The following is a 26,644-nucleotide window of genomic DNA, read 5'->3' on the forward strand; positions in this document are numbered from 1 at the left end:
AAATTTTCCTTATGAAAGTGTTTATAAATTCAGTTTCAAGCATTTTTACTGCAGGTTTTGGATGTTTGGAAATGTATAGAACCTTAGAAATCACCACTTTTGTGATAGGGTTGGGTAGTGCTGAAGGTCCTTGTTTCCTCTTTCCTCATGATAGCAAAATATGAAAATGACAGACACCCTGTCCCCAGGTTTAGCATTATTTACCTTCAGAATGTGAAAGAATGATCATGCATTTCTATTGCTAAAGCAAAAGAATTTATATAAACCTACCATTTAGAAATAGATTAGTGCTGTTTTAAAAATAATTGAGGTGGTTTATAAGTCACCTTTTTGAATGTAAATGCCCAGGAAATGTGATTTATATACTTTTGATTCTGTGCAATGCCTCTGGTTATTCTCTTTGTTGTAATAGTCAAATACATTTTTATTTCCCCAGAAAGAAATGAATATGGATTTTATATGTGATAGACTTGACTCAACTTTTTCCTCTGATAGTGAAATTCAATTTTCCTTTTTATAGTTTTGAAAGCAGAAATAATTTTACCTGATAAAATGTAAATGTTGTTAACACATTGCCAATCTCATTCATTAAGGAACTCGTTACCTTCTAACTTGTTTACTATACTTATTTCTACCCTCAACATCATTTTCTATCATTTTATTTTGACACTTTAGTATCCTTCTTGAGCTAAGCAAAGTTTCTTTCTTCAATAATTGATAAGAAAAAGAAATCTAAGACTTCACATCTAGTTCATTTTTTATTTAGATGATTCTGCAGGCATCATTTGCAGCAGAAAGCTCATTCTTCACCCAAGGTCAAACAATTATCTGTGACATCATAAAGAACTTAAACTGTCACATGTGAAAAATGCTGAATGTATTTCATTCAATGAAAAGAGCAGAAAAAGGTTAAAGGTTGACTGAGGTATGGGGAAGGCATTGGGCATAAAAAATAGGAAGCTATTATGCACAGCTATACCTTTATAAAAATGAACACAATTTCACTTGCTTTTGTGAAATCTGAGCAATGGTTAGTTAAAAACAATTATGATGGTTGCAGAATGAAGAGTGATTTTAGCCTCATCACATTGTGAATGACTAAATCTTTTAGAACATTTCCTTCAAATGAAGAGGCATACACAAAAGGTAGAATATAATAGTACAAATTACAAGATCCCATTATTTCCTACCTAGAATAGCAAATCCCTAAGCCTAGGGAAAATATAAGTACAACAAATGTATGGGAAACAGAATATTAAAAAAAGCATCAGCAACTAAATGTAGCAGCACTTACAGGACAAAAATATACACTAGTTTTTTAAAATATATATATATATATATAGGTTCCTTTTCCCTCTCCCCATCTCTCCACCCCTTTCCCCCTTCCCCCCTCTCCTCCCTCATTTATTTGGAAGCTTATGTCATTGTGATAAAGGAGCAGCAGCCTGGTATAATGGAAAGTTGCCCTGAGAGAATCAGGCTTTCCTCCCATCTAGGCTAGCAACAGAATAACAATTTCAATAAACTCTACCTCTCTCCTTGGGTTTTAGTTTCCTCATCTGTAAAATGAAAGGATTGCTTTGGATGCTCTATAAGGCCTCTGCTGGCATAAACATTCCCTAATTCTAAATTTATGTTACAAACTTGCTTTTGTTCCCAGTAGAGAGAATTTAGAATCTACAAATTTGGCCCTAGCAAATAGTGTACTTTAAAAGAGCAATACTGTCCATACACTTTCTCTCATTCCTGTTCACATATGAATTATTTTTTTAATTAAACATGAAGCTATATTGTTTGTTGTTTAGGAGAGAAAGCTAAGTGAAAATGAATAATACAGCAAACTTTATATTCTTTTTATTCTATTAGAAAGTAGGAAATGTGCCGTAAATGTTCTTGCTCTTTCCTATCTCAAGTATCCTGAATATAGACTCATTCTGGGTCTTGCTGAGTGTTTACTAAGCATAATTTCTGCTGATCACATTTCAACATCTAGTCCATCCCACTTGCTAGTCTAATCCTCACAAATCCCCAAATTTCCTTCAAAACTCAGCTTAATCCCAAGCCAAGAAGATTCAGTTTTTTAACATTTCAACATTTGTAAGTGAGAGCTAAATTAGAGATAGTAATATAAAAAAGAGTTCATTATATGACCTGAAATTGTTTGAGAGTTTTAATTCTGAGGTAGAGGTAGATGATATAAAGAAGAGAGAGGGGACTGTTTTACAAGACAGCAGACCCATGGAAGAATCCAGGACTGACTGGATTGTGCTCCCTTTATTGTAGGTCTTATTCTTCTTTGTTCTCTGTTCCTGCCCTTGTCATATTAAGATTTTGGGAGCCCTTTTCACCCATAGAATGCTCACCTTTCCCCTCATTCATCCAGCCTGCCAAAGGAAAGTCAAAATGTGATTTGTTTGTGGCAGAGCAATCCATTTATCTTTTTGCCCAAATAGCCCCCATTTAGGCTAATTCTGGAAGGTTTGGCCTTTCATAACCAAAGTGGCCATTAAGTGCTTTCTTGAACAAAAGACCTTCCAGTTCCTGGAGCTAAGAATGCTTCTACCATAGATGGAAGAAATTTTAGTGTGTCTGTTAAATTACATTTTTTTAAAAATTTTTTACACTGAATAATAAATCCCCTATCATTTGAAGCCACACAAATGAACTCTGTAACCTGAAACCAAAAGACCTGCTGAAACCATGAATATTCGCATCTGAGACAGGGGCTGGAGGAGAAAGGAGCTTCCTGATACTTCTTGCTCTGATAATTCTCACTGCTGGAGCACTGTAGTACAGCTATAAAACTATTTTCTTACAGTATAATAATATTACTTTTTTATAGCTAAAATCTGCTCTTCAGTTTTCAAGGCAGCAACTCCTATTTCAAATCTGCATGTGGCATCTAACTGGCAAGTGATGGAAGTGAGAAGAGAAACTGGATAACCTATCTCCTGGCCATCTTTTTACAGCATATCACACCTTTAAGCCTAGGAGATTCAACATTATCTTTCCCCTTTTCACTTCATTAACTCTGTAGCAGCCATATCAGCCTTTTTTCCTGCCCCTTGAAAAAAGCAAATAATCCTTTACTCCAGGATCCTTATTGGTGATATATATATATATATATATATATATATATATATATATATATATATATATGTGTGTGTGTGTGTGTGTGTGTGTGTGTGTAATAAGAATTTTAATGCCAAAAAAGTACAAGTATAAAGGCATGAATTGGTGTGAACATACTCTATATACAAAGATATGAAAAATTGTACTCTGTATGTGTAATAAGAATTGTAAATCATTCCTCTGTTGTGTATTTTAAAAAATAAAATTAATAAAACTAAAAACCCCCCAAATTTATAAGTAACTCTTATAATTCAATAATTAATAAAAAACCTGAAAAAATATTTATATATGCTTAACTTTCAATTTATTCATATCCCTAATTAAAATTTATCTCATAATGTATGCATTCTTTAATCTGTTATTCTTAGTACAACCCATTGCTTTCTATCACCTAATTTTTGTTTCCCAGTCTTTAACATTACCTGGCATTATCTAGGTATTGGTAGACTTGGTGTTGCTACTTCAAAAATACCCAGGAAAAGAATCTTCAGGAGTAGACAGTGTGTCCTCTGTTTACTGAAATATCCAGAGATCCTATTAAAGTGCCTGTTGTGGGAGAGAAGGTGATCAAGAAACATTTATTGAGTAAATAAAGCAAACAATCAGCATAGAAAAACAAACTAGTATTTAATGACCTCTAGGTCATTCAATGTTAGGCCCAGAGAAAAATAACCAAATAAGTAAAAGTTCCATGTTTCTAAAATTTACCTCTAGATTTTTCTCAGTGATTTAGGTAAAGGCACCTATGAGATAATATTGCTACCCACCAGCTTGGCCAAATAAGCCTCTGTTCCTTAGTTATTTAAATAGGGATATTTCTTAAAATGACATCTAATTTAGATCAATATGCTGTTAGGAGAGAGAAACTAACCCTTGAATTTCTGGCAATTTTTACTAATCAAAATTAGTATAATTTGAACTGACGAGGTATCTCAGTGGGAGACTTCTTGCCTAGCATGTTCAAGACGTGTGTGTGTGTGTGTGTGTGTGTGTGTGTGTGTGTGTGTATGAAATGAAAAATGAAAAGCAAGCATTTGATTTTTAAAATATTCTGAAATTATTCCTTAAACATGTAAAATTATAAAATACTTATATTTAAATATGTTAACAAAAAAGATTATGTACATGCAGAAATATTTAATCAATATTAGTGTTTGTTTATTGAGAGTATACAGATTTTTTTTAATTGCACCTTCTAAATCAACTTTTGCAAGTAAGCAGGAAATTTAAAAGCCTGGTTAAAGACTGAGTGTAGAATGTAGAGTGTTGCAATACCTTATGTTTCTACTGTTTTTCCCTTGACTGAATATAAGAAGTGTGCTAAGTATTTCTTGCCTGCCAGTTTATCAAGCCATGTTGGATCAGGCTTTCTGGGACTAAACTGGTAGCCTTTGACTATAAAGAATGTCAGGTAAATGGATGTAAATTGTCTTGTCTCTTGACCTAAGGGCTGAAAAACGGCATCTGGGGACAAGTGTTCCACAAACCCAGTCCATTACCAAGAAAAGCCTGTGCTTACACATAGGGACAGAAGGTTACCAACAGCATACAAGCAAAAACCTCACTGTCACTTAGTCATAATTTCCCTTACAAGTTTAAAAGAAGAATGCACTCCGCGAGCCAACATTAGTCAGCTTGTACATTCTGTCTGCTCAGTTCTAAGACACTGACTATCTACCTAAAGGTCTGATTAAGAAGGAAAAATAGACTAGTCTCCAGGGGCATACTAATTTCAAGCTTATGTGAATGTTCTCATAGATAAATTCACCAAGGTTACAATGTGCTTGCTTGGCAATTTATCTAGATTACTAAGAAGAGAGTGCTGTAGAAAAAAAAAAAAAAAGATACTTCCCCGAAAGCTAAAATAATCTTTTCCATTAGGTATGGAAAGGAAGTGCCAAACAAACAAACAAAACACACCAATATCAACATCTCCTCAGAATTATTGAATATGAAGATAGGCCTGTTGTTTCTGAGAACATACACTTAGGTTGGTAAGAAGAAGGGAGGGAAGAAGGAAGGAAGGAAAAAAAGAGCAAAAAAGCAAAAGGGAAAAATAGTATAGGCCCTACTTTAGGTTACTGGCACTTTTTAACTCAAATGAATTTTGCTAAATATTTGTACATTCTTTTAGGATGTGTGGGATATGGGGAAGAGGTTGCTAAATGAGTGGTTCTTAATATATTTTAAGTAAGCATTAGGATTTTCACTAAAAGCCTCTACCTAGAAAATCTATAAATGAAAAGATCATGGGATGCTTCCCATCTAAATTATGGGAGCATTTTTTATTTGACCACAATTTGCTATTGTCTGTTTCTCAGGGCCATCCCTTGATTTAATGAACTTCCAGTAGGAGGGAGGCACTGTGTTAAACTTCTAATACAGCAGTCCATAAAACCAGAAAGGATTGTTGCTTTTGTGAAGATTACATATTATTAAGACAAACAGATATTAATACAAGCATAGCACACACAAAATGCATCAAATAAATGTAAATATGTACAGAACATGCAAAAAATTTAAATGTAAAAAGCACCTACATTAAGAGTGACAGAAGAGGTCTCCGGTGACAAGTATCTACTTAGTCTCAAAGATAGCAGAACTATTTTTTCTGAAGATGTGACATTTGTAGAGAGGAATAGAGAGGTATATGGAAGATAAACAGAGTAAGGCAGTAGGAGCAGAGAGTACAGAGAATGCCTTAGGAGAATATGGGCCATGACATTAGAGCAGGCCTAGATCCCAAAAGAATGGAGATCTAGGGCTAGATGAGGGTGAAGAGCAGCCACAATATGAGGAGCTCCTACTTTCTGATTACCTACCAAAACTTGAGGTGGGTTGCAAAAAAGTCTAAAGATTTCAATATTTGAAATTAGTTCGAATTAATTTTTCATAATTATTTTTAAAATCTGCCTCATCCCAAGTATATTATAGCCTCAGGTATCCAAAACAAATGTTATTTTGTTAATAAAAAACTGGTTGGAGAATAGAAATGCTCAAGTCACAGGGTTTCCATCAGACACGTTAGCAAAGGATTTCATATGAAGTGTTGGAGGAATTGTTCATCCCACAGATATTGACCATTAACCCAGAGAATGTACCTTTTAACCAAAATGTAAATTAAACATTATCATCCAACTTTGCAGTCAAAAGCACTTTTTGAAAATTTCTTCTTGGTATGTCTGGGGTGAAGGCTGGGAGTTAGAAGGGAGAGGAAATAATGCATATGGCTTGTACTGGAAACTTGTGATTTTGTACTGAAAGAAATAAAATCCTGCATATTATATATTATCAGGTTTTTAGCATCAGTCTGCTAATTAGAAAGACTCCTTTTGAAAAAACTATGCCCTATCATTTGGCTTTTGGCATTTGTCTGCACAGAAGTAGCCAGCACACACTGGGCCACTCCTGGCTATTGACACCACAGCAGATAACTCACTTTGATGTCTTCCTGATTCCCACTGATAGAATCTGTTACATTAGGCCTCCATGCCTAAGTATTGAAACATGGCCCATTAATTCTAGGGAGCTTTTGTCCTTTATAATAAATAGGCTTAAATTCACTGTATCAGCTTTATATCACAGAAATCCATATTCTGGTGATTTAATGATCATCTTGTCTACTTTCCACCCAAAACCCAACAGGAAGCTCGAGTTCTAGCTGATATAAAATCTCTGCCAAGCTGCTATCAAAATCAATGTGATTCATAAAATGTTGATAAAATTTTCCTAGTCTATTATTTTAAAATGTAATACTCTCTGGTTGTATTTTAAAAGTAGGAATGTTGCTCCTTTTGCTTAATTCTTTTAAAATTATTTATTTGTTGAAATATAGTTTTGATTCTTGTAACAGGAGATAGATGTATGAAATTCAGAGGTCAGTGATTAGCATTATCCAAAGTGATTTCCTGGTCATGTAGGGTCTCCCATCTTGAGATGTCACTCAATGTTGGAAGTAACTTCTTCGTATCAAATCAGCATATTGTTTTCTTTACCCCTTGGAAAACAATAGTACCTATTTTAGTCTATTTATAAAATCATACTTAATAATACTTCTTCCATACAAAAATTCCTTCACTAAATGAAACTGTTTTATATTCAATTTCTTTCTCCAAATTAGATCTCAATTTTGCAGTAGCATTTTATTGTCATCCTGTTTATTCTTAGAACACTACCCTCACCATTATACACAACTTTGTTTTTTAATTCCTTTGAAAAAGACTAATATCCAGATTATATAGAACTTAAAGCTGTTTTCTGTACTGTGGACAGTGATATGGAATAATTATATAGAACTTAAAGGTGTTTTCTGTACTGTGGACAGAGATATGGAACTATCTCTGCCCGGATTACATAGGATACCTCTGCAAGTGTAACCTTAATTGAAGTAATTTTGCGCAGCCCCTTGACATGATTCATATGAGTGTCTTAACTTTGTGGCACATTAAAACAACCATGCCCTTTACCTACTGTTCGTATTTATATACGGTTCTTTTTTTTTTAATTAAAAGAATGAGTTTGCAGATTTTGGCGATTATCATTCAATCAAATATTTGATAAGGCAGGAGCCTGCATATATTTTCAGCAAGGATTTTTATTATTCCAATTTTATGTCATTCACGGTATTGAATCACATGTTCTTTATATAATTTCATTCAAATATCCAGAGAACAGGTTAGTGCTTATAGAGAAAAATAACAAAGTAGAAGAGCAACTTTATCTGGGAATGGTTGGAGTATCAGCCTTAAATTATTGAAACAAAAATGTACTTTGAATTTATTATTGCATACTTTATTATATACTAGAGAGTATATGTGAATGGAATTTTAAAAGTTGAAAGATACCCACTACATCGCATCTTAAAATGCTCAATACATATCACAATTAAATCCATACATAAAATAAGGAACTGTTTTTAAGAAAACATGAAACAAAATCAAAAGGGCAAATATATTATAGTCCCCTCTTATCAGTAGAGGATATGTTTCAAGACCCACAGTAGATGCCTGAAATCTCAGATACCAATCCTATGTTTGCTGTTTTATTCTATGCTTATGAACACACAATCTGTACCATTTTCATCTCAACAAAGCATTCATCTTTGACTATAACTGCAATTTTTGAAGTTTGAGGCACAACTACAAAAGTAAATTTCTCTTTCCTTCTTCATAATTTCATGAAAAGAATATTTGTTCTTACCATAGAGCTTAGAAACCTTGGTACATATTTCTTTTCTCTCTTTATTAAGTTGAGAACATTCATCTTTTCACTTAAAGGAAGCACTATATGGCTTCTTTTTGGCATATTTGAATTGCTATAACATTGTGGTCATGTTTAAGTAATCTAATCTGATCACCAAGATGACTCTTGTGTGACTAACAGGTAGGTAGCATATAGAACATGTATAACTGAACAAAGGAATAATTTATACTCTGGGCAGGATGGAGGTAGATGGTGCACAATTTTATTCTGCTACTCAAAATGCAGCAAAACTTAAAACATATTAAATGTTTTGAAAATTTTTTTTAATATGTTAAGATTGTGGTTACCTGCAGGTAACCAAAGCAGCATAAAGTGCAACTGTGGATAATGAGGGCAAGTAGAGTTGAATGGTGAGGGACAGGAACTAAGGAGACATTTTGAGGATAGTTGAGTGGATCCACAAAGCAGTTTTGAAGTTATTTTTTTGTAACTTGGAAAATATTTTTAGTGATAACGTTATAAAAAATGACAAGATGAAATAGTGATCTTCCCATCACTAAATATTAAATAAGCATTATCTAAAAATTGTATTTCTGGCAATTATAGTAGGTGTTTATGAATTTTTCTGACAGCTCAACAATGAGACCTTTTAATTATTTCTAAATTTAATATTCTATGTTTCAGAAAGTAAAGAATAAAGTAAAAAAAACTATCATTACTTTCTATGCTTATCACCAACTGTCATTGAGGGATATAAAATAAATAGAAAACAGAGTCTAAACTCATACTGGCTTACCCAAACTGAAAGAATAATGGTACAATACCATGTTAGACAATGTTCTGCTAAACTATGTAGGATCAATAAGCAAGAAGTCCAGTTGATAAGAGATCCAGGTGGGCCAAGCATGTTTTTTGGATCAAACTTCTTCAAAGTTGGGAATTGAGTTTTGGTTTGCAGGCAAAGAAGAGTGAGATAGATTTAATAGGAGAGACTTTTAGTAAGCAGTGAGCTGTGGAAACTTGCATTTTATTCTAGTTCAGGACCTGATCCTTCATAACATGCTTGGCCTTCCTAGAAATTGTTAGGGTCCTAGGCTATTTTTAGAGAAGTGGCTTTTAATGAGTACTGAATCATAGTTCCAATTTTATGTTGCTTGTTAACAGGTTTTGATACCTTTAGTCTCCAATTAATATCAATATTTCTTTTTTTTTCCTCTAGTCATTCTTCATACTTTGTCAGTCTGTCTTTTAAAATTATTTGTTTCACATGCATTTCATATGTTTAAGAACCTATAGTGATGGCCAATAGTCCATGTCTGTAACATATAGCCTTCTAGTACTGTTCATCCATGGCAGTAATTGCTAACAAGTATTCATTGAAGATTTTACATACCATCCACTAAAGATTCAGCCAAATGCTTTTCATGTATGTTCTCATTTAATTCTTATAAAATTATGAAATTGACAGCATTACTCCAGATAATCTAATATTCACTTACACATCTTGAACATGTGAGACCTTTTATCTATCATTTATTCATTAAATGCATATTTGTGTTTGCAGCTATTCTAGGGTGATTGAGCTCAACCAGAGAAAATGTTACCCTCTAAGTGACATTTGGTAATATCTGGAGACATTTTTGTTTGTTATACCTGAGTTAGGTTTCTACTGGCCTTTGTTGGGAAGATGACATGAATTGCATTAAACATCTTACAATTTATAGAGCAACTCCTCACAATAAATGATCATCTGACATTCACGTCAATAGGGCTGAGGTTGAGAACCATGAGATAAGGTTAAGGGTTCTAATACCTAACAAATCAGACAGCCTCAGCCCTGGTAGAGCTCCTGTCATTAGTAAGGAAAACTGATATAAAATCAATAACCATAAAATTAAATACATAGGTATTATATGTGATAAACTGCAGGAAGTTAAAATAAACGGTGCTAGAAAGAATAAAATTGGAGAAATTCATTTAGATTCTGTTGGAGGGAAATAGCTGGGAAGGAGGTCTCTTTGTGAAAACAGTATTTGAAATGCAATCTAATAAAAAAAATAGGAGTTCAGAAGGCTAAATATGTGCAGAAGATCTGGGGAAGGTAAGAGCATTATACATTCAAAGAGTAGGAGATAAGCCAGTGAGAACAGACCAGGATGAACTGGAGTGTGTGGGGGTGAGAGATGAGCCTGGTCTCTGATTGTCTTATGTATATAAGTCTTTTCTCTCTAATAAGATTGCAGACTCCCATGAGAACAACATGACAAATACAGTATTTATTTTCTATCCCATAGAGCACTTTGAACAATATTGGGACATAATAGGTAAAGAGTAACTTCTTGCTAACTTGATTTGTGCGTTTTTTCTAGGAATCCAGTTTCTAGATTGCATTATGCCTGTTTCCACTTTTGGGGAATGCTAGTGTGTTTGACAATCGTTCAGATTAATTCAGGGATTGCTTTCAATCGTAGACCCAACCTGAGCATTTCCATTTGTCAGGCAGCCACCGTGTCTGCAGACTGCCCAGGGCTGCACTGAGCATTTTATGTAACACTATTAGTAAATCACTTTTTGTCAGCTGGCCTTACTTTGGAATCTGAATAAAAACCATAGATATTATTCTTCCTGAAGAATTCATGCTAAATACCATTTTCCTCTCTATTGGGTATTTGTAAATTGTTTAAATTCTAGGGCAAATAATTTCTTTGTAGTGCTTTGCTATATGAAGAATTCAGATTATTTGTAATAACCTGAATTACTACAATCCATTTAATATCAAGAATAATCCAATATAAATACTCACAAAATATTTTAACATAGAAAGAAAAGCCCTTTGGAACCCGATATATTCTTTGGAAAACATTTCAATTATTATTAAGAGAATGAATTTTAAAAAGGTCCTGTTAGGCCCAAGGACACATAAAAATATTTTGATTCATTCCAAATACTCTATAAATTATATTATATTCATAAAGTAAATGTATTACATATATAATATATTTATACACATATAACTGCCATTTTAAATGGAAGTTAAGAGAATTGTCTTGGTCTGAATTGTTGAAATTTTGATGATGCTTACTCTACAAAAAAAAATAAAGAACTGATCTTTAAAATTATATGAAAGCAATAAAATATTTCTACTGTACTAGAAAAACAAAATACCTTCTATGAACAATTATATTCCCATTTAATGGGTCTCCAGTTAAATATGTGAGCTTAACACAGTGTTAGATGGCTTTCTTCAATGTTTCTTAGTATGTTCAGCATATGATGTGCTTCATAAATGATTATCAAATAGCAGGGCAAATAAACACTTATTTATAAAACTAATTTTTGTCATGTGCCTTGCAATAAAAATTGACAAATTGAGTGTGTATACATATGTATATACACATACAGAGCCTATTCATATAACTCCAATAGAACTTTGCTTTAGGCAATATTTAAATTTAGGAGAATTCAAAATACCTCTCTAATTGGCACTTTGCTCTTTCTTGTTCTCTTGATTTACAAATTGCTTACTTTCTGAAGTTAGGCAGACATACTTCCTCTAAGGTTGCAAAAGAAGGTACAATCAAACTTATTCAAAGGTCAGTTTAAGCTCATGTTCTTTTGGCCTCTTGCCACCAGGAGATAAAGTTCCTGATAGAAGACTGTGTAATCACTGTGGAGAATATTGGTGTTTGGAGGATTGAAAAAGAACAAAATATATGAAAAATTCATGGTCCTTCATTGACATGCATACTGTTCTTCGATTTTCATCAGACAGTAAATGAGAAGAACCTGAAGTCTTGTATGTGTTAACAGAGCTCTTTTAGATGCTGGACAGCCTCTCTAAATAAATGCTCAGCATGTCATGAAAAATCCTAACACTGCATACAAGAATAGACTTTGTCACATGGGGGCCTAAATGTAGGCAGTGATTTTCATGACTGGCCACTATTAATAAACAATCTATATTAATACAAAATGCGTGGAAGATAAGATGCATCATGATATGACTTTAGCATATAGGGTACAGAGGCAGGTGTGAGATTTACAGTTCATTAGGCATGCTGATTACATCCAGCATTATATTAATGTAGAGAGATAAGAAGAATATCAATTTTGCAAGTATATTTTGGAAAGCACTTTCTGCTTAATCTCTAAGCTAAGTGTTGTAGCAGAGGTTAAGAAAATTTTCCATCTACAAGAAGACATAATGAACATGTTGAATTGCAGTGCAGAGTTAGTGGCAGGCCCTAAATATTCACCTTTCTTTGAATGATAATCATCTTTAAGTCATATATATGTGAATGAGAGGCACTGCATGATTTATGATACTAGGGAGGCATAACATGTTGGAGTTGAAAGTGACCTTAGAAATCATCTAAAACTGTCTGCTTCATTTTGCAGGTGATGAAACTGACACCAGTGGAGTCAAATGATTTCTCAAATTTTCATGATAAATTTCTGAAAGGTTTTCATGATAGTTTTGCTATTCCACAACCCCACTTAGGTTCTTATTACCAAGAAGAAAAGTTAAGTATCATATTTTTACCCACAGAACTCAAAAATTAAATTTGGATTCATTCCTTGTTTCTAATTATTTAGTGAGTACTTTCTAGGTTAAAATCATTGCAGAAGCAAAACAATTGGTTTAAGCAAATGCTTGACCTATTTCGTACCTGTAGCTTGTTTGGGAGGTAGATGAAAAGGTGCTAAATGGCTCAATGTGTGTCTTGCGGTGTGCAAAAGAAAGGCATTGTTAGTTAGCTGTTGATCTGTTGCTTTTTGCCACAATGGAAAGAATGTACTTTGTTTTGCTTTTCTCACAGCTTCATTCCTCATGTGTCTCAGAGTGACACAAATAGACAGGCTGACAGCAGATTTATTATGTAAAGCTCAGCTGAAAAATTAAATGACACTGCTAAAAGTCATAGTTGGCCTGACTAGCCACTTGGCATTATAGGAGTGAGTGAGCACTGAAAAACCCAGAATAATAGAGTGGTGAAATATTTGTGAGAAAAAGAGGTGGGGAATAAATCAATAATCTGATCAGACTTGACTGACCAAAGCCGGGAAAACATTTTTTATAAATCTCTCATATCTAAATTTTTGGTCTTTCCAAGCACAGAGAAGTCCAGTCCTTTTCAAGTTCTGGGAGGTTATCTGCCCACATGTTTTTAATGATTGAATTCTTTAATGGCACTTTCTCATATTTTCTTAGGTAAACTGTTGGCCATTAAAAGAAGCTAGTTTCCTTTAGAGTGGTACATGAATGTGTCTCACCAAACTGAAATCAGACCTGAAGAATGTTTGAATTATGTATTATCAGGTGGCATTGCATATACATGGATAAAAATAAGATTAAATGAATAGTGTAGATGAAAGTAACCACTCATGTGATAAAAATTACAAGAACATAAAATATTCTAATTTTTATTAGATGTCTGATAATAATTTCTGTCATGAGATGGACTCCAAAGCTTTTATTTAAAAATAAAAGCCAAAGTAGCATTCTCTATTGAATACAAAGTGGGTCCTGAATTTAACTGAATTATAGGCATTTTTGTATGTCTCCCCCTTTATACTGTTTCAAGAGGACAATATAATGACTCTGGTGTTCTTTATTTCAAATGTCCATAATCAGGGTGGAATTATAAGGAAATAAAGGTATCTTCAGCATCGAGAAGATTTTAATGAGTGTGAATAACATGCCCAAAGGTAAAACTAATCTCATGTCTTATTGAATATGTGCCAACACTTTTTCCCCTTTATGATTAAGCAAGGAAGTTATTTCAAAAGAGCTGCAGGGTTTATTATCCCAGCATTCTTATGCAGTGTGAGTGAAATAATATGAACAGAATAAAAATATTTTTACTGTGAGTGCCACCTGGATAATAAGTATATGTGAACACAAAAGTGTATCTTAAATAGAGTAAAACACAAAATCATTCTATTTTTTCCCCAGGGAGAAAAGGGTGGGGGAGGGGAATAGATGCAGTAGTTCACTATTTTGTCTAAAAGCCTCAAAATTCCCTAATGTGTTTATTCAGAACTACCCTAATGGGATATTGTTCTTTATGGTTGTCTGATTTGCTTATAGGTTGCTCTCCCCATCTTAACAGGTTAAAAGCAGAATGAATGCAATAGAGCTGAGTGAGTCCTTTTGGCTGAATAGAACCCCTAGTGGAAATCTAATAACTTCAAACATAAAATATTGATCCCTTTCTACTTATTCTTGTGAATTCTTTTAATATTAGAGAATCTTATGTTTTCAAAATTACATGAAAAGCAAAATATAACGTTGAAGTTTGCTTTCCAAAGTATCACTGACTTTTCCTTTGTAATGTTGAAGGTCAGCTTTGTTTTGCTGAATCATTATAGTAGCATTTAACATAGAAAGTGTTCAAATACCTAGAATTATAATGAACCTACTTGGTGCCAGTAGGAAAACTGTCTTTTGTACTTGAAACTGTCTTCTTTCTATCTTCAGGCATGTAGAAAACACTGGAAGAGTTAGCAGGAACCTTAATTTTTCATCTTTTTCTTCCGTTCCTTAAATATGACAAAAATATGACTCTTAGAGGATAATAAGTAATCACTGTTACCACTCAAGGTGTGAAAATATTTGTTGGCTGAGATCTATTTGCTTTGGTATAGACTTAAGTCTCTGTAGTGCTATACCAGAGATCCACCCTCCTAAGCAATCCTTAGGAATCATTTGTTCTATACCCTGCTGGAGCAAAATAATATAACATAGTCACACTGATAAGGAGATTAGGGTTATCAGTTGCAAAGATGTGGAACAAGAAAACAAATGGGAACACATATATGATATCTCTTAATATTTAAAAACTATAAATCATTCTTATACCAATAAATTGTTTGACTCCCTTACGCTGACAAGTATGTCTCTATATAACCAGGAAAAACCAATTTGAATTTACAATTCAATGGATTCCTTTAAATTTCTCCTTACCACAGTGATACTGATAAATTTGGCCACTGCTTCCTATCTATTTCCCCTTGCCTCCCAGACTTCATTTTATGTTAGAAGATCCTTTTCTTGCAAGTATGGATACCTCAGATCTTATGTCAATACAGTGTCTGTATCTCTATAAATAACTGCCTATTGGTTTAGCACAGGCAAACTGGTTCCCCCCAGAAAAGAGACCCAGGTGGACTCAAACTAGTTTAAAATCATTCAAATAGCATTCTAAGGTCTTGTGAACTTACAGTAGAGCCCCCAGCTGGCTACCCCGGTAAAATCTGCAATCTTATTAGAATATCTAACCACATTCCAGAACTTCCCAATCAAAATTTGCATTTGAAAAAAAAAAAAAAAAACCTCTCAGTGGTTTGACGCCCATTGGTTTAAGATAGAGTTGTGGGAGTCACAGATACTCTGTTGGTAATTTCCTTGGTGGCTCAGACTTTTGGCTCTGTGATCTACCTACCTTCCAAATCTAGGCTGTAAAATCTTTAAGGACATTTTCTTATTTAATATTTAGTCACTATGGATGAAAATACAGGCCAAAGATTTGTTACTTCTCATGGAAGTAATGGATAATCAGAGAGACTACACATATCTGGGAGTTGAGGCTATAATAAGAAATCTCTATGTCTTCTTCTCCATTTTCTGTGGACTTAAAATTGCTCTAAAATTTTCTTTAATAAAGGAAATACTCTCATAAAATAATTTGAATACAAAAACCTTCTATCTCATACTTTTAGGAAATAATGATTGTAGTGGGAAGTTCAATTTAAACAATCAAATGATTTTATGGAGATTTTTAAACAAATTTACAACTATTTGTTTCTGCTTCGGGGCACAAGCTCAAGTTCTGTTCTGTTCATGTAAATACATATATTTAGATACTTGAAGAGTACAGGCAGCTGTTGATCATAGCCCCAATGCCAGCTGCATGAACTCACAGGCTAAAACACAGTTCCTTCTGTTTATCATCTAATTGTATACCTAATACTTACAACTACAGTTAAAGTTTTATTATTAGTCCTTTTTATTTCTGTCTGCCTTCACTTACTGTCAGTGTTAATCATGCACATATTGAAAAAAAATGCATATTTGTCATCTCAGTTGCTTAAATGAATTTTGTTTTAAAAATAATAACACTAGTTGATACCCAAAAAGTTTTAATGAAAGTTTTAATTAAGTATGTAGATAAAGATTTTGAATAATAATCTTTCAATTTTATGTAATTTGACACTATTTTAGATGATGAACACTGATCTCTATATGAAGAATTAATATTAGGTAAAAAATATTAGTAGTTTTCCTTAAAATTGCTAATGGACATACTACTTAATTATGTAAAATATTTAATTATTTATAAATAACTTCTATCTACTTTTTATTATCTAATATGATGCAAAAATGTTTATTTAGAAAATCTACATCATATATCTATTTGAAATTTTGTATTTATTTCCAGTACTTCTCAACCAAATATAATTGTTTTGCAAGTCATAAAAATTTAAATATTTAAAATTACCTTTAATAGGTCAACACAATTTTAAACTCATTAATTATGAGCACTTACCTATTGAATAGAACATTCAAAATTAAAATATGGTGAGGAAATTTGAAATAATCCCATTATGAGTAAACTATAGCTAATCACCATTACTTTCATTTATAATTATTAGTAAACTTACTTAGCTTGTTATTTGTATATGTATATGAGATGGGAAAAGCAAAAGGATTATAGAGATAAAAGTAATGTTGAAAAATAAATTAAAATTGTAAATAGAAAAAGAATATAGAATTAAGATCAGTTTCATCTTTATTTTATTTTATGTGGTGCTGAGGATCGAACCCAGTGCCCCAAGCATGCCAGGTGAGTGCATTACCGCTTGAGCCACATCCCTAACCCATGCTAAAAAATTTTGAATGCCTTCTAGCCAGGTAAAAAGGACAAGGGACATGCAAATAATAATATCATTGTGTAGTTTAAAAAACTGAAAAAAATTACTTTTTGTCTTTTGTTTCTTAGAATAAACAACATGCATTTTTTAAAAATTAAAATAAACTTCAGAATGCTTATAAAATGTAAAGTTCTGTAGGAGGTAATGGCTTCCCCATAATTACCAGAGAAAATCAAGTCCTCAAAGAGAAGACAGGAAGGAAACAGACAATCCAACATACGGTGATGAATTTTAATATAAATACAGGACATTTTCTGTGCCCTCATCTTAGTTTAAGATGTTAAAACAAAGAACCATCAACTGAGTGTGTTAAACAACAAAAATTTGTTTTTTACAATTCTAGCAAAGAGAAGTCCAAGTTCCTGGTAGCAGTGTGGTCCAGTTCTTGATGAAGGCCTACTTCCTGGTTTACAAATGGACCAACTGTGGTTATATTAGAATATATACATTCTGGCAGAGACAAGAGTGAGAGAAGCTCCCTATTGTCTTTTTTTTCTGAAGGCCCTCCTCCCATTCATGAGGATTTCACCCTATAAGCTGATTACCTCCCAGATTTTTCCTTCTGCTAACACTATCACAGGTAGGATTCAGGATTTAACATATGAATTTTGGGGGAATATAAACATTCAGTCCAAAGCACCTTACTGCATACCAGCCCCTATTCAGAGTACTATCTGTATACTGATTCATCTATATTTTATTATAATTCTGCAAGTCAGGTTCAGGTATTATCATTACCCTATTAAAGATGAAGAATTACCAGCACAGAGAAATGGCATCACTTGTTTACCTCAGTACATGATAAAGACTGTGCTGTTCTGAACTTGGTATCAAATGCTTATACTGAGTAGATAATTTATATGAGCCTGACAAGGAGCGGTATATGGATGATTTTAATGAAAGTAACTAGGTTATCTGGCATAAGATTATTCCTGCATCTACATTGTTTCTATTAAGATTCTTCAATTTGTAATATATGTACAAGGAGTCAGCTCCTGATTATAAGCTTCATGGTGCCTTCATTATATATTTTTTTGAACTCTGCAAGTTGAGACATTTTTAACTAGACCTTGCTGCACAGAATCTCCTGCCATTTGTGAGCTTAGCTCATTAAATATTTGTTAAAGGACTGAGAAGTCTAGTATCTGACCTCCCAAACTTTGCATTCCAAAGACTTAGGAATGAAGAAGCTAATTGGAATCTAATTTAAATTCTGAAAAATGCATTCAATGGTAACATATGGATTTCTCCCCTCACAGTTTATCCTTCATTATTTTTAGTGAATTCCTTCTCATTCATATAATTCACTCATTGTGTCATAAAACCTAGAGAGCATCCAAAAAATATGCACACTAACTCTTAGTATGCCACCAGATTTATTACTCAGAAAATATTCCTCCAAACTATATTCACACCAATAAGCTCCTTTTTAGATTCTTTGTCATTTTATTTTCTTTAGTAAATCTAATAATAGGATTAGAGTTGCTCAGATAATCTTCCATCTCAAGGTTTTATTCATTTCTGATTCATTGTGTCTATTATTAAACCCAGCTGTTGATGTTTTTGAACAAATTGATTTCTGAATTAACTCTACATTGTGTTCTCTAATAACCCCACTTCAGTATTACCATGGGTTGCTCCCAATTTACTTTTAGATAATTAAAGCCTCTCTTTATTTCTATCTAAGTTGCCTGTTTTATTTCCCAGAACACAAGGATGTGATTTCATTCATGTTGCTCTAGGGGTCTAAAATTGATAATCATTTTTCTACATCTGCCCTCATCAGTGTCTGCTTGCAATATATGTTACTATATCCCCACCCCTTGGCTTCTGCTCATTAGCATTCACATTCCTACTGATATATTATGTTTCTCTGCCACAAGCCATTCCTTGTTGTTTTCCTATAAAGTCGATACCTTTGTATCAGAATTGTCCTAATTTCCCTAGCATATTAGATATTTTCACTATTGACTTGTTTATAATGTTTATTTACATATGAATGCATCTGCTTCAGAACTGATGACACCTTTTACTGAAATATGAATATATATGTATATATATATATATATATATATATATATATATATATATATATATTCTCAATATCAGAATAAGCAATTTGCAAGTGAATATAGGGAGAGAAGAAAATGTAGGTCATCACACAAAAATTCCTGATTGTTTCTCTGTTATTTTCATGATGGAAACTAGAAAATTTATACATTATTTGTTAAATCAGAACAACAAAGGGAAAGTGGTTTAGAAAATTATCATATTCAATATATTCTAACAGAGGTTTACTTTTAGAATTATATACTTATAATTATACATATGTATGTGAATATGTACCTATGCAGGTATAGGTATACTTTAAATTTGATATGACTTTGGGTTTATACTCTTAAATACTTAATTTCAATACTTAATTACTTAAGATTTTTTTTTTACCAAATATGTATGTCTTATATGACAAAATCAAGTAATAGAATTTTTGAAGAATATGTAGAATCACTAGTTTTCTGTATGTAGATTTAGAACTAATGTGTCTGGTATGAGTTTCTTGGATTTTATTAATCTCCTTTAATAAAATACCATTATTTTCTGGATGATAAATATGTAAATTTCTCAGGAAGACTATGTCATTAATAGTTTTATTGTGAAATAGGAATTGGAATATATAGTTAATGCAGGTAGGAAATTTCTCTAAAAGTCACTATCTTCTTATAATTCTTGGATCACTTCGTTGTTTCACAACTTTCCTACCTAATTGTATAGTTACCAAAATAGTAACATCTATACTGAAAAATCCATATTCCTGGAAGTTAAGAAAGTGTGCTTTAAGATTGTGCAGATTAATTTAATGCTACCTAGTAATATAAAAACAATTTCTTGGAAGCACCCAACCCTCAACCTTTTCCCACAATTTTTACTAAGCAAAAAACCTAACTCCCTTTAGTTTAGCTTCTTTAAAAATGTGTATTAGTATATTTTGCCTTTTCAAGAATAAGACTTTCTTCATTCTTTTAAATAACTCTCTAATAATATGTACTTGAAGGAATTAGATTTTAAGTATCAGTAATCCAGATTTTCCTCTTACATGCCAACTCTTTTTATCATGTGGAATAATATCACAGGAATCCCTATTACCAGATGTGAAGAGTTTCTTGGAAAGATTTTCTATTTTACAAAAGGGAGAGTTGGGAAAATAATTTCTTAAAACTTTAATGCTCCAATCGCCTGCTAGTAGGGAGCTGAGATAGTAAGTAGAATGTTTTGAGCCTTGATTTGGGACAGCCTAAGAAATCCAAGCCTGTGAAGAGGACTTAGAAGTTGACATTTGATGTCCTGAGACTTTTCTTTACAGTACCTAGAGTATTAAATATTTCCTATACTATAGGAATCTTAATTTTTTAATATATAAGAAGAATCCAGATATAAAAACAAAGCTATTTTTAACAATCACCACAAAAAACATTTCATCATGAAAGCACAATCTCATGATGTTTTTCTTAATATTATTGACAATACAAAAGTGACAAGGAAACTGTGTTTCAGGGGAAAATTAAATAGACCTACTTAAAATATATACAGAGGTTGAATGTAGAAAAATTTGAGAAAATGAGGTTGAATATGTAGGACAGTTTTGATATGAAGAGTCTATATTTTCTTTATATTGTTTCTGTTTTACTACAATCCTCTCTATCTTTTGGAATCTAGTGTTTTTCCTAATTCAATTATCAATTTTCATGTATCTCAGTTTAAGTAATCCTATGGTATTTATTTTTAATCAATGAGAATTTAAAAAAAAAAAAACTAGTTGTAAGATCTTTTCATACTTTTCAGTAAGAAGATCCATTTCTAAATCACTAAAGTTTTCAAAAACATATTGTAACCTTTACAAATACTTGATATTTTTCAATTTAATTTTGACCTTTAAGTTTATAATTTTACCAATGCTCTGGTTCTCAGTTTTCAAAACCAAGCATTAAGCTGATCATTTAAAACCACTGTCCTGTACTAAATAGTGATCAATGTATTGACCTGTTCCCTAACATAATATTCTGTTTAAATTTTAAACAACAACTAAAAACAATTGTGACTGTTTCTTTTAGTCTTTAAGCAAGTGAAAGCATTTTTTATACTTTTCTGTACCCGTCAGTGAAAAATGTCAACGTGAGCCAGCAACATTATATTACACTCTTTGTTTGTATGTTTTGTTGCTTTACATACAAGGTTTTTCTTATAGTTTATTTCTCCCTAAGAGGCGGCACTTTGTTAATACGGCTATGTACAATTTTCTGACAAGTGCTGAACCTACGCTAACAAAAAATGGTTCTTATTTATGATGTGTCAAATTACTGTTCTGAGAGTAGACCTTTTAGGTTGCATTCAGCCTTTAATTTGGCTGAATTTAAATGGCATAAAATGCCTTTTAGTTGGGCCTTGGCTGGCATATTATATATCTCATTTCAATGAAAAACATTCACATGCAAATACGGTTTGTTTGGAGTGAGGACAAATGCGACTATCATGACTGATGAAGGCTTTTGATCACAGTTCTACACACTGAAACCTTGAAAAAGAAGAGGCTATTTGGACTGGCATCTGTAATCCCATGAATTATTTAGTTCACATTATTCATAAATCTCTTTGAAGAGGAGGTTTTATGAGGTTTTAAGGAGGAGTTGTCTTAGTTTTGTTGCCAGTTTCAATGTATGCTGTAAGTGCCTGCCTGCATAGGAGCACTTTCTTTAAACGCTAAGTCTTCCCTAGTCAGGAAAGTGTGTTACTCTACTACACTAGCAAGTAAATCTTGTAGCTCTTAGGAAACGGAATCACATGCCCATTCCATCTTTACTTCATCTACCAGGATCTATTACTATAGAAAATTGAAATGAGTATAATTTGGAGCATTTCGTGCTGAGTATATGTAGAAGTAGACTTTTCCACAAAACACATTTTCTATTTCAGCTTCACAGCAGAGCAATCTGAACTCACTCCTTCCTCCCAACACCATGAATCCCCTTTCCTCTGGACCTTTGCATTGAAGTTGCTGTCTGTACAGGCATCTCTTGCCCCAGATTTCCAACCAGCTTCATCTAGCTGGGGAATTGATTTTTTCAAAATTTAATCCCACACTATTGACCTAGCCCTAGTTTTACAATTAAGTTCTATTTGAATTACTTCTCTAGATAGTTGTTTTCTTTTCTACAGTATAAAATCTCCCATGACAGGGACTAGAAGTAATCACATTCTTTGTCCAAGTACATCATTATTCCTATAATTTATACTGCACATTCAATAAGTGGCTCTTAGATATCTTAACTTGAATTATATTCAAATTATATCTCCAAAATGGAAAAAATGGATATATTTTGTTTTCAGTTTATACAAAGAACTATAACTTCAAAATTATTTCCACATCTGAGCCATTGTGAGAAGTTTAATATTAGGTAGTACTGTGGGGAAAAAAATCTTCCATTCATTGATCTTGCATTGGCTTTTGGCTAGCACAGCGTGTGACTCATGTTCAGGCCTTGTTTTGAAAGTGTGAATCAGAATTTATAGTTTGCTCACTTTAATTTTTAAGCAATATTATCTACATTTTAAAACTAATGAACAGTTGCAGTTTATGATTCTAAATAACTATCTCAGCCTTTCAATTTAGAGTTCACAGTATTTAACAATGCTGGGAAGGAAGAGACTTAGAGTACATAATATTTAACAGTATCTTCCCACTCTTAGGATTCTCTGATTATCTGAAATTATCCCAGGTGGGATTTTAGGCTTAATAGTAGATTAAAATGTAAACAACCTGAATAAATTTAGTTACAGTTTGACTATTTAAAAATCCTGATAACTTTTCTCTCATAAATATTATTTTCTGTAGATTTGTGGGATTTGTCAACATATTTATTAATATGCATACATAAACTGGTTTGTAAAATTGTAAAACGACATTGTGACACAATATTTACTTTCCAAGATAGATATACTATGTAATTCTATAGATGAGATAAGCAGAACAATGGCTACTGAAAATCAAGAGTTATGGTATAAGGGGAAGATTCCTGTGTTGGGACTTGGAAGCTTTCGAAACTTCTTAATCCTGTTGTCAGTGACTTGGTATTACTGAGAAAATTTCTTACTGTCCCTCCAGCCTAAGTTTCCCCATATTCAGTTTGGAATTAACAGTGCCAGATCTTAGAATTTTTTGTGACTCCTTATGCAATCATAGATGTGTAAACATTTCATTTAAAAGCATTACATTGCTTGTCAAATTGTGAGATTTAATAATATTAATTAACTCTACAAAATTTATGGTAGATCATTTTCTGTAAAGGAAGGTTACTTATTAAAAGAATGTATTTTTAGTTTGATTTAATGAAGTTGTTAATTGTTGTAGGCTATTTACTTTTAACAAATGCACATTTCTAGATATCTTTGGTATGCTTAAATAGGTCTTTCAAGGTAATGGCCTACAAAGTTATTGTTAGGTTTCATTATGAATGTAGCTGTTACAGACATTAAAACTCAAAGCAGTGGGGCATGGTGGTGCATGCCTATAATTCCAGTGGCTCAGATGGGAGCCTGAAGCAGGAGGATCATGGAATCAAAGGCAGCCTCAGCAATTTAGCAAGGACCTAAGTAACTCAGTGAGACCCTATCTCTAATTAAAATATTAAAAAAGGGCTGGGGATATGGCTCAATTGTTAAGTGCCCCTGGGTTCAAACCCTATTACCAAAAAAAAAAAAAACCCTCAAAGTGGAAGGTATCAGTTTAAACAACAGCAACAAACAAAAAGGATAACCATCTAACTTCTTCACGATTGGGTATTTTATTAAACTATGAACTATTGTATATCATAATCATTATCTTTAAAAGTATATGTTGGTAATCTGATAATTCTATGTAGTATTTGATATAGAAAACGTCATGATGATATTAGAAGCAAAACTAGAATCTATTTTACCTGTAGCACAATATGATGCCATCTCCCCATCTCCCCACTTGGTTGTCATAACATTTTTAAAATTTTTAATTATTATTTTCATATTTTTTATATGTGGCAGTAGAATGTATTTTGAAGTTATACATATATGGAGTATAATACCTCATTCTTCTGGTTGATGTGATGTAAAATTACATTGGTCATGTAATCATATATGTATATAGGATAATAATGTCAGACTCATTCCATTGTCTTTCCTATTCCCATTCCACCTCCCTTCCTTTCATTCCCCCTTTGTGTAATTCAAAATACTTCTGTTCTTCCCTAACCACCTCTCCCACCATTATGAGTTAGTATCTGCAAATCAGAGAAAATGTCTGGCTTTTGTTTTTTGGGGATTGGCGTATTTCACTTAATATGATATTTTCCAGTTCCATCCAGTTACTGGTGATGGTCAAAATTTTATTCTTCAATATGGCTAATATCCAATTGGTTGTATATACCACATTTTCTTTAGTCATCTGGTTGGTTCCATAGTTTGGCTATTGTGAATTGAGCTGATATAAACATTGATGTGGCTGCATTACTAGTATGCTATTTTAAGTCCGTTAGATCTAAACAGAGGAGTGGGCTAACTGGGTCAAATGGGGGTTTCTTTCATTCCAGTTTTTCTGAGGAATCTGTATACATGGAGTAACATTTAGAGATGCTCAGAAATTGAGCACACAGAATATACTTCTGCATCATTTACATATCCTGATATCTCTCTCTCTCTCTCTCTCTCTCTCTCTCTCTCCATACATTTTTTTCTACTTTCAGTGGCAAAGTTCATTTCAAATTTCATTTTGACTATAATTTCAGACTACTTGAATCCAATATTAATATAAAATAGTGATACTTGTGTTCATGAGTGAAACATAATTGTTTTGTGTTCATAATTGCTTTCATTTAGAGTTTCTTCTAAAATATTTACCCTGTTCTACAGAGGAGACAGTTCATGACATTCCAAGATATCTGTAACCTAATTGGCTTCCACATATAAAATATGAAGTGCCTTGTTTAATACACTGTAATTATGTAGTTTGTAATTACAATTGTTTTCATGTGTCTGCAATCCCTATGTCATTTGGACATTATATTTTAATAATGGACACTGTTTGAAATAACTTTTCCCCAAGTGCTCTTTTAGGCAAAGTTTGTGATAAATTTTCTAGAAAATTTTCCATGAAGTTACTGTGCAGAAGATTTTGCTAGTGCACCAGATAGATTTTCTGAAAATGAACTTTTAAGACCATTTTCCATTATATTTCCATATGACCCAAATAATGTTACCTATAGGCATTTTACCATAAAGAGCAGACTACATTAGGTCACCCCTTCCCTCACAATATTGAAATAACCACATAAATAAAGTTCCACTCAGAGAATGTTTGACTCAGATAAAAAGTTCAGACCATAAAATTATGTTCTCCAAAAATTATTCTTGTTAATTAACATTGTATTTGACACAGAAATTTAATTATATATATATATGTGTATATATATATATATATATATATATATTTATATATATTTATATATATATAACATATTTATATATAACATATATATATATATATATATATATATATATATATATATATATATATATATATATATATATATATAATTTACACATAGCTTTTAACATGATTTTTATAATATGTATTTTTAAATTTTCATATGATCATAAGATGGGCCAAACTATGACATACTAAATACATGCTTTTTAATTGTCTTGAAATACATTTGTGACAACTGTATTATACTGCTAAAAAATGTCACATGTGTTGCTTGTTTTTGTGGATTTCAAATTGAGATGTAGTTATAGGGGATCCTCAATTGCCCAACATCCAATATGCCTTCAGTAAAATATTGATTATATTGTTTAACCATAGTCTATAACCTAAAATTCACCTTATGATGAGCATTACTGTATCAATCAATATAGAATAATTCCTAGTGTCCCAGAACTAATTAACTTAATAAAATAAATTATACAAAAATCACTGACTATATGAATATGGAATAAAGATGTTAAGTAGAAAGCAGACTGTACCAAAAGGAGATGCCTCTGATGTTCTCCATAACAAAATTTTCACTGCTACCAAAATATTAATAATTATTCATCTGTTCATAGTTGAATTAATAATCTCATTTCTTGTTTTGTCACCTATAAAGACATGAATAGTGCATCTATATGTCATGAAACCTAATCATAGTATATTACAATAAAAATAATTGACCATCTTGTCTAAAGGATTTGAAAAATGACATTTCTAAATGAGTGCATTCCTGTCCATTTGGTTTCTAAAAGTTGTGGGAAATAAATAAGAATTTAAGTGATCCTAGGATCAGCATTCCTTAGCGTATGCTGTGCCCGAGCC

Source organism: Callospermophilus lateralis, unplaced genomic scaffold (genome assembly GCF_048772815.1).
Source record: "Callospermophilus lateralis isolate mCalLat2 unplaced genomic scaffold, mCalLat2.hap1 Scaffold_82, whole genome shotgun sequence".
NCBI lineage: Eukaryota > Metazoa > Chordata > Mammalia > Rodentia > Sciuridae > Callospermophilus > Callospermophilus lateralis.